We start from the raw sequence: 7,158 nt of genomic DNA, 5'->3' as shown, positions 1-7,158 counted from the left end.
TCTTTTTTTTTTTGTTTTTTGTTTTGTTTTGCCTCTTGTTCTGTCCCCTCTCTGGGAGCGAGGCGGCGGCCCGGGGCGGGGGTCACCCCCACCCTCAGCGCCCGCCGCGGTGCCTGGCGCCCCAGCCCGCACCGTGGGGCCTCCTCTTGTCCCAAGCCGCGACACCGCCGTCACGCGGCAGCATGCGTGGCTTCTGGACTGTCAGGTCTCAGACCAAAGGTCTGCTCTGTGGGAACCGACACGCTGGAGGAAACCTTGAGAGTCTGAGAGAGGAGGGAGTTCCAGAAGAAGGCCAGGATGTCATTTTGAGGGAGTATGTGACCAGAACTCGTCCCGTTGCTTTTGGGGTTCTATGGGCTACACGTAGGAATCTTTGGTGGTGGCACCTGATGTTGGGGGATCCGGAGTCACACCCAGACCTGCTCCACAGGCCTCCTTTTACTTTTCTCTTCGGATTCATTATGTTTAAAAAGTGTCTCTTATCTCTATGATTGCATTTTCTTTTCTCTCTCTTTTCAAGCAGATGATGGGAGTCCAAGTATTAAGGTGACATGTGTTGCCCGTGCCCCCCTCCCCCCTGTGTTCTTATTCATTAACCTCTGATGTTGTTCCAGCGTATTGTGGGGGTACCAATGTTAAGGTCGGGTACGTTGCCCTCTCCCAGCCTCCCCCCTCGGGTCAGAGCCTCAAGTGCGCCCATCCCCCAGTCGGTGCGCACCCACCCCATTCCTAATGGAGGTGTATGCCCATCCCCTCCCCCCACCCGCCCGACACCCACCCGATGAAGGTGATTCCTCTGTGTCCACTTGGGTGTCCGTCGGTTCGTACCCATTTGCTGGTGAGCGCGAGCACGTGGTGCTCGTGTGTCCATTCTTGGGCTACCTGGCTTACTGGAACGGGTTCCAGCTCTGGCCAGGAGAACCACGAGAGGTGCCCTCTCACCGCTGCTCCTCCTAGCTGAATAGCACTCCGTGGTGTCCACGCGCCACATTTCATTTACGCACTCGTGGGTCGATGGGCACTCGGGTCGCTTCCAGGTCTTTGCGATTGTGACTTGTGCCCTGACTCTAACCCTAACCCTTACCCAGCCCCGTCTCCTCCTCGGCCCCTGCCTGACTGACTCCTTCCCGCCCGGCCTGTCACCTGTCACCGTCCTCTGCCCCTGCCTGACACGCTCCTCCCCGCCCGGGCCGTCACCGTCCTCGGCCCCTGCCTGACGGGGCTCCTCCGTCGCCTGGGCCTTCCAAGGGCTTGGTGTGGACGCTGGTTCCAGGACGCCCTCCCAGGAACCCGGTAGCAGGGCGGCCGCAGCGTCTCGCGCCACCCAACCGTCCGCCGGCCGGCGGCCGGCGCTAAGTGCCCTGCGGGGGACGTGCCCCCACTGTGGGGCGGGCGCCCAGCCTGGTGTCTTCTCTGAGGCCCCGTGGCTGCTTTTCCCCCCCGCAAGGGGAGAGCCGCGGAGGTGGGGACCGCCTCCTCGTGGGGACGTACACCCAGCTCTCCACGTCGGATTCCGGGGCTCTCTGTCCTGCCAGAAGGCCCAGCTGGCCTGCGGGTCCTTAGAGTGGCAAAAACATCCGAAAACTGAGATTGAGGGTCCGGTGGTTGTCTGCACTTTTGTGCTGGGCACCCCAGGGAGGCCCGGGGGCTGGCTGGACAACGCGGTCTGCTGGGCGGGGGGGGGGGGTTTGGAGGAGCAACTGATGCCCTTTGCACTTTGGGTAGCAAGTGTCTGAGGTGTCTCTGAGCCCTGCGCCATGTCGGGGGTGGGGGTGGGAGGTCGGGGGGGGGGGGTGGAGGAGCAGGAGGAGGAGGAGGAGGAGGAGGTGGGAAGGGCCGTGGCCTGCAGTCGTGTTCCCGGGGTGGCTTCTTCCACAGGCTGCTTGGCCTGGGCTCCCTGCACCTGGGCCTTTGGAGGACTGGCCCTGTGCTTGCCAACGCTTCCCCTGCAGGGACCCAGAGCTGGGAGGTTGCATCTCTCAGCCCTGGGTCGGGCAGAGCCCCAGCGGGCCATGCCCACAACCTCTCTCAGCACGGGTCCCCCAGAAGGCTCCTTTGGGACCAGGATTCTCTTGCGGGTGACTCTTTAAGGTCTGGCCCCTGGATGGAGGGGCACCAGGAGTAGAGGAGCAGGAAGGGGAAGGGGGTGGCCGTGCGAGGGGACACTTTCAGGCCAAGTCCCAGCTTCAGCCTGATCCTCCTGGGAACCCCGGGGTGTACGTCACACCTCCTGGTTGTCCCGCTCTGAGACAAGGAGCCGGGCTTCGCATTCCCCCAGCAGCCAGTCGTGGGCTGAGGACACCTGGGGCGTTGGGAACTCCCTGGCTTCTCCTTGGCTTAACATCTGGAGCTGCTTGTGAATCGTGCCGCCACACACACCCGAGTGCAGGTGTCTTCTGCACAGACTGCGGGCCTCGCTCTTCTGAATGCCGCTAGCTCGCCACCCACCCACGGGGGAACCTGGTCAGGGTACTTTCTCTCGGGGGCAGACTCTGATCCTGGCGGGCTACCGGTGTCTCTGTTTGCTCGTTTCTTTCTTCCATTTCGGGAAAGGCTTCCTTACTGGGTGTGGAAATCTCCTATGCCTTTCCTCGCCTATTCTGTCAGCTTTAAAATTCTCTTTCAGTTGCCACCCTCACAGATGGATTAGGAAACTCTTTCCGGTGCACTCATTAGTGAAATGACCTCAATGAAGCTGGAATCCAATATCTAATCGCCGATTTTTAGCGAGTCCACACGCCAGGGTGGTCGGGGTCCAATGCAGCCCCGGCCAGGCCCAGGCCCCTTGGACTGGGCCACAGGAGGACACAGAGGAGGGTCCCGGCCCCCACGGTCGCGTTGCCGGCAGTTCTCCAAGGGCTTGGGCGTTTTCCAGAGGTAGGAGATGGAGGGGACTGATTTCTTCAGCGCCCCACTAACCACGCCACCCCACCCATGGGACACATCCCTAGAGAGAGAGAGAGACGCCCCATACACTCGCTCCCCTCCCCCATGCGCTGTGCCCCAGCCCGGGCCCGGGGGAATAGGCGGCAGCCCACCCACAGGGTGGGGGGCACAGCTGAAAGGGGTTGTCGGGGAGGGCGGCCCCTGCCTGGGGTCAAAGGGCGGGCGACCCGCGCGTGCGCAATCGGCGGCGGCGGCGGCGGCGGCGGCGGCGGCCACGAGCTGGGGGTGGGCCAGGCGAGGAGAGGAAGGGGGCTGGAAGGTCTCCACCTTGGCGAGTCCAGCCGTGGAGGCGCATCTTGTGTGAGTGTGAGTGAGTGAGTGTGAGTGTGTGTGTGTGTGTGTGTGTGTGTGTGTGTATAGAGAGACAGCCCCCCACCCCGGCCCGCCGCTCCCTGCCCGCCCCGCCCCGCCCCGCCTGTCACCCCCGTCCCTCGGAGCCCGCCGGACCCGGCCGGTGAACTCAACAGGCCCGCCCGGTGCGGGTCAGCGCCGGCGCGGGGCCTGGGGCGGGAGGAGGCGGCGGGGAAGCGCAGAGAGGCTCGGCTTCTTGAGCGGGGCAGGGGCGCCCTCCGCCGTCTAGGGCCACACCACCCTGAACGCGCCCGATCTCGTCTGGTCTCGGAAGCTAAGCAGGGTCGGGCCTGGTTAGTACTTGGATGGGAGACCGCCTGGGAATACCGGGTGCCGTAGGCTTCTTTTTTTTTTTGTTTTTTGTTTTGTTTTGCCTCTTGTTCTGTCCCCTCTCTGGGAGCGAGGCGGCGGCCCGGGGCGGGGGTCACCCCCACCCTCAGCGCCCGCCGCGGTGCCTGGCGCCCCAGCCCGCACCGTGGGGCCTCCTCTTGTCCCAAGCCGCGACACCGCCGTCACGCGGCAGCATGCGTGGCTTCTGGACTGTCAGGTCTCAGACCAAAGGTCTGCTCTGTGGGAACCGACACGCTGGAGGAAACCTTGAGAGTCTGAGAGGGGAGGGAGTTCCAGAAGAAGGCCAGGATGTCATTTTGAGGGAGTATGTGACCAGAACTCGTCCCGTTGCTTTTGGGGTTCTATGGGCTACACGTAGGAATCTTTGGTGGTGGCACCTGATGTTGGGGGATCCGGAGTCACACCCAGACCTGCTCCACAGGCCTCCTTTTACTTTTCTCTTCGGATTCATTATGTTTAAAAAGTGTCTCTTATCTCTATGATTGCATTTTCTTTTCTCTCTCTTTTCAAGCAGATGATGGGAGTCCAAGTATTAAGGTGACATGTGTTGCCCGTGCCCCCCTCCCCCCTGTGTTCTTATTCATTAACCTCTGATGTTGTTCCAGCGTATTGTGGGGGTACCAATGTTAAGGTCGGGTACGTTGCCCTCTCCCAGCCTCCCCCCTCGGGTCAGAGCCTCAAGTGCGCCCATCCCCCAGTCGGTGCGCACCCACCCCATTCCTAATGGAGGTGTATGCCCATCCCCTCCCCCCACCCGCCCGACACCCACCCGATGAAGGTGATTCCTCTGTGTCCACTTGGGTGTCCGTCGGTTCGTACCCATTTGCTGGTGAGCGCGAGCACGTGGTGCTCGTGTGTCCATTCTTGGGCTACCTGGCTTACTGGAACGGGTTCCAGCTCTGGCCAGGAGAACCACGAGAGGTGCCCTCTCACCGCTGCTCCTCCTAGCTGAATAGCACTCCGTGGTGTCCACGCGCCACATTTCATTTACGCACTCGTGGGTCGATGGGCACTCGGGTCGCTTCCAGGTCTTTGCGATTGTGACTTGTGCCCTGACTCTAACCCTAACCCTTACCCAGCCCCGTCTCCTCCTCGGCCCCTGCCTGACTGACTCCTTCCCGCCCGGCCTGTCACCTGTCACCGTCCTCTGCCCCTGCCTGACACGCTCCTCCCCGCCCGGGCCGTCACCGTCCTCGGCCCCTGCCTGACGGGGCTCCTCCGTCGCCTGGGCCTTCCAAGGGCTTGGTGTGGACGCTGGTTCCAGGACGCCCTCCCAGGAACCCGGTAGCAGGGCGGCCGCAGCGTCTCGCGCCACCCAACCGTCCGCCGGCCGGCGGCCGGCGCTAAGTGGCCTGCGGGGGACGTGCCCCCACTGTGGGGCGGGCGCCCAGCCTGGTGTCTTCTCTGAGGCCCCGTGGCTGCTTTTCCCCCCCGCAAGGGGAGAGCCGCGGAGGTGGGGACCGCCTCCTCGTGGGGACGTACACCCAGCTCTCCACGTCGGATTCCGGGGCTCTCTGTCCTGCCAGAAGGCCCAGCTGGCCTGCGGGTCCTTAGAGTGGCAAAAACATCCGAAAACTGAGATTGAGGGTCCGGTGGTTGTCTGCACTTTTGTGCTGGGCACCCCAGGGAGGCCCGGGGGCTGGCTGGACAACGCGGTCTGCTGGGCGGGGGGGGGGGGTTTGGAGGAGCAACTGATGCCCTTTGCACTTTGGGTAGCAAGTGTCTGAGGTGTCTCTGAGCCCTGCGCCATGTCGGGGGTGGGGGTGGGAGGTCGGGGGGGGGGGGGTGGAGGAGCAGGAGGAGGAGGAGGAGGAGGAGGTGGGAAGGGCCGTGGCCTGCAGTCGTGTTCCCGGGGTGGCTTCTTCCACAGGCTGCTTGGCCTGGGCTCCCTGCACCTGGGCCTTTGGAGGACTGGCCCTGTGCTTGCCAACGCTTCCCCTGCAGGGACCCAGAGCTGGGAGGTTGCATCTCTCAGCCCTGGGTCGGGCAGAGCCCCAGCGGGCCATGCCCACAACCTCTCTCAGCACGGGTCCCCCAGAAGGCTCCTTTGGGACCAGGATTCTCTTGCGGGTGACTCTTTAAGGTCTGGCCCCTGGATGGAGGGGCACCAGGAGTAGAGGAGCAGGAAGGGGAAGGGGGTGGCCGTGCGAGGGGACACTTTCAGGCCAAGTCCCAGCTTCAGCCTGATCCTCCTGGGAACCCCGGGGTGTACGTCACACCTCCTGGTTGTCCCGCTCTGAGACAAGGAGCCGGGCTTCGCATTCCCCCAGCAGCCAGTCGTGGGCTGAGGACACCTGGGGCGTTGGGAACTCCCTGGCTTCTCCTTGGCTTAACATCTGGAGCTGCTTGTGAATCGTGCCGCCACACACACCCGAGTGCAGGTGTCTTCTGCACAGACTGCGGGCCTCGCTCTTCTGAATGCCGCTAGCTCGCCACCCACCCACGGGGGAACCTGGTCAGGGTACTTTCTCTCGGGGGCAGACTCTGATCCTGGCGGGCTACCGGTGTCTCTGTTTGCTCGTTTCTTTCTTCCATTTCGGGAAAGGCTTCCTTACTGGGTGTGGAAATCTCCTATGCCTTTCCTCGCCTATTCTGTCAGCTTTAAAATTCTCTTTCAGTTGCCACCCTCACAGATGGATTAGGAAACTCTTTCCGGTGCACTCATTAGTGAAATGACCTCAATGAAGCTGGAATCCAATATCTAATCGCCGATTTTTAGCGAGTCCACACGCCAGGGTGGTCGGGGTCCAATGCAGCCCCGGCCAGGCCCAGGCCCCTTGGACTGGGCCACAGGAGGACACAGAGGAGGGTCCCGGCCCCCACGGTCGCGTTGCCGGCAGTTCTCCAAGGGCTTGGGCGTTTTCCAGAGGTAGGAGATGGAGGGGACTGATTTCTTCAGCGCCCCACTAACCACGCCACCCCACCCATGGGACACATCCCTAGAGAGAGAGAGAGACGCCCCATACACTCGCTCCCCTCCCCCATGCGCTGTGCCCCAGCCCGGGCCCGGGGGAATAGGCGGCAGCCCACCCACAGGGTGGGGGGCGCAGCTGAAAGGGGTTGTCGGGGAGGGCGGCCCCTGCCTGGGGTCAAAGGGCGGGCGACTGCGCGCGTGTGCAATCGGTGGCGGCGGGGGCGGCCACGAGCTGGGGGTGGGCCAGGCGAGGAGAGGAAGGGGGCTGGAAGGTCTCCACCTTGGCGAGTCCAGCCGTGGAGGCGCATCTTGTGTGAGTGTGAGTGAGTGAGTGTGAGTGTGAGTGTGTGTGTGTGTGTGTGTGTGTGTGTGTGTATAGAGAGACAGCCCCCCACCCCGGCCCGCCGCTCCCTGCCCGCCCCGCCCCGCCCCGCCTGTCACCCCCGTCCCTCGGAGCCCGCCGGACCCGGCCGGTGAACTCAACAGTCCCGCCCGGTGCGGGTCAGCGCCGGCGCGTGGCCTGGGGCGGGGGGAGGAGGCGGCGGGGAAGCGCAGAGAGGCTCGGCTTCTTGAGCGGGGCAGGGGCGCCCTCCGCC

At 63.6% G+C, this 7,158-nt stretch overlaps 1 non-coding gene across 1 annotated transcript; it reads left to right on the top strand.

The window, feature by feature from the left end:
- The first annotated feature begins 3,520 nt into the window (after positions 1–3,520).
- LOC142865170 (5S ribosomal RNA) lies at positions 3,521–3,639 on the top strand. Its single transcript, XR_012915473.1, has one exon. It is a non-coding gene; the product is annotated as a 5S ribosomal RNA (ribosomal RNA).
- The last annotated feature ends 3,519 nt before the right edge of the window (positions 3,640–7,158 follow it).

This window comes from Microcebus murinus, chromosome 28, assembly GCF_040939455.1.
Source record: "Microcebus murinus isolate Inina chromosome 28, M.murinus_Inina_mat1.0, whole genome shotgun sequence".
Taxonomy (NCBI): domain Eukaryota; kingdom Metazoa; phylum Chordata; class Mammalia; order Primates; family Cheirogaleidae; genus Microcebus; species Microcebus murinus.
Note: the sequence above shows the minus strand (reverse complement) of the source record. Positions and strands in the feature narration are given on the sequence as shown.